The 2,027-nt window shown below is 34.9% G+C and overlaps 1 pseudogene; it reads right to left on the minus strand.

Annotated features, from left to right (window-relative positions):
- Positions 1-802: 802 nt before the first annotated feature.
- On the minus strand, positions 803-1,484 carry LOC112092109 (annotated as a pseudogene).
- Between the last annotated feature and the right edge of the window lie 543 nt (positions 1,485-2,027).

The raw sequence follows: 2,027 nt of genomic DNA on the forward strand, positions 1-2,027 counted from the left end.
TTTGTTTGATTGCTTACTTTCCTAACGCTTTTTATTTGCTAATCATTTCTTGTTCAATTTAACACTTCCTTGTGGGATCGACCGTTCAAATTGTACTACAATTGACCGCTTATTTTTGTACACGTTTGGGCGTAATCAACAATGTTCCAGCATCATCTGGAACATCGAACGTAACATCAGATGTAACATGAACTTACAAATCCACTGATTAGTAACTATAATTGTAGAATCAACAAAGCAAAAATTTAATTGATTATTCATTTTTTATTCCTTTTCTTCAATTATACTTTAATTCTCTTAGTCTATATAATTGCTTTGGTATATTTCCTATTGTTTGTTATGGACTGTCTCTTTAGGTGCTGTTGTTTCTGTCGTTTTGCTTGAGAAAAGAATTGATCACTTATTTAAGTTCAATGACATGTAGTATGATAGAAGAATCTATGATTAAAAAAAAGACGTGTAGTTTGATAGAAGTAATCTTTTAGAGCTCATCTTTATTTGTGTCATCTTTTCTGTGCCGCCACTAAAATCATGCCACCTTAATTAACTAAAACCCTAATTTTTTTAATTGATGTGATATAAAATTTTAAATGAAATGACATTTTATTTGACGTGTTATGATATTATTAGAGAAACATAAAAGATGACACATAATTAGTTAATTCTAATAAAAACTGAATCATGTCCCCATACCCAACTCAACAATCATTTGGCAATTTATTAAGATTGTAGGTGGAATGAAAAGGAACCGCTAAAAGAAAAATGATCTTTTGTGATGACATTTGGCTAAAACTTGTTGTCGCTAAAAATTAAAAAAAAATGTAAGATATCTGCAGTAGCGTATGCCAGTTTCGGGAGATTCATGAAGCTGCACTAGTAAGTGCAGGGTGTACATTTGCCATCTGAATGCCACAGTTAAGCATATCACTCCCCATGTCCTGAAACCATGATAAGAATTAAGCCATAAAAACCTCATTTTATTAATAAAACAAAAGGTAAAATGTATTTTTTTGTTGTTGTATGTTTTTTATTTATTTTTGTTTATTTACCATTTAGACTAATCCTTACTGTTAGGCCACGCAACACTTAAACCTTTGACTACAATAATCCTTACCGTTAGGCCACTACACTCGGTAATCTATGGTATTACTGCTGGTCAAACGTTCTGCATGTGTTATAAAACTTGATACTGTATTTCATACTAGCATAAGAATGATGCGAGTAATGTTTATTACCAGCCAAGAATAGTGAAGGCAACGGGAAGGACAAGGGCTTGAATTCCAATACCAGAGCACAAAGTGTAAAACGCAGCGTAAAAGGCGTTTCCATTCCTAGAATCGGTGATTGGAAGCCAAGAATCTTGAGGGTCAAGCCTATTGGGGCTGAGAGCTCTCCATTAATAGGGCTCCCTATTGGGGTAATGAAACGTGGAGTTTGGATTCTTGGTGTTGAGGATTTGGGAGTTTTCGACGTGGTCGCTGGCGCTGCCCGGGTGATAGTGCGAAGGGGGCGTGGCCATGGGAGGCACCGGGGTCGCGGTGGCCGTCCTCCGTGTTGTGGATGTGGAGATTTCTTCAGCCGCTTCACTCATTTTCTGTCTCCTTTCTAGCTCTATTTTTCTAATACTAATTTCTAATGTTACTCCAAAAAACCCTTTTCGCAAATATTAGTCTATATATAGACCTCGATGTCCTAATTACAATATTTTAAGTTTTTTTTTTTTTTTTTCTCTCTCTCTGTTTTTTTTTCGAACTTTCATGTCAGCTTAGTGCGGTCTTTAATGTAACAAGTTTTTGAGTGTAAAATAATACACGAATGTTTTGACTCAGCCTTCATTGTAGTAATTACACCCAATCTGTTTTCTAAACCGTTTGCTTTTTTTTTTCCCCCCTTCTTTCCTTGGAAGGAAAAAACTATTTGCTTATTGAATCTTCATTCCGTTGATGATCATCAGTATTTACCCTTAAATCTTCTTTTTCTCCTAACTTTGGACCAGGAGATGTATGGTATGAATTTATAATAACAAA

This window comes from Morus notabilis, unplaced genomic scaffold, assembly GCF_000414095.1.
Source record: "Morus notabilis unplaced genomic scaffold, ASM41409v2 Scaffold676, whole genome shotgun sequence".
NCBI classification, from domain to species: domain Eukaryota; kingdom Viridiplantae; phylum Streptophyta; class Magnoliopsida; order Rosales; family Moraceae; genus Morus; species Morus notabilis.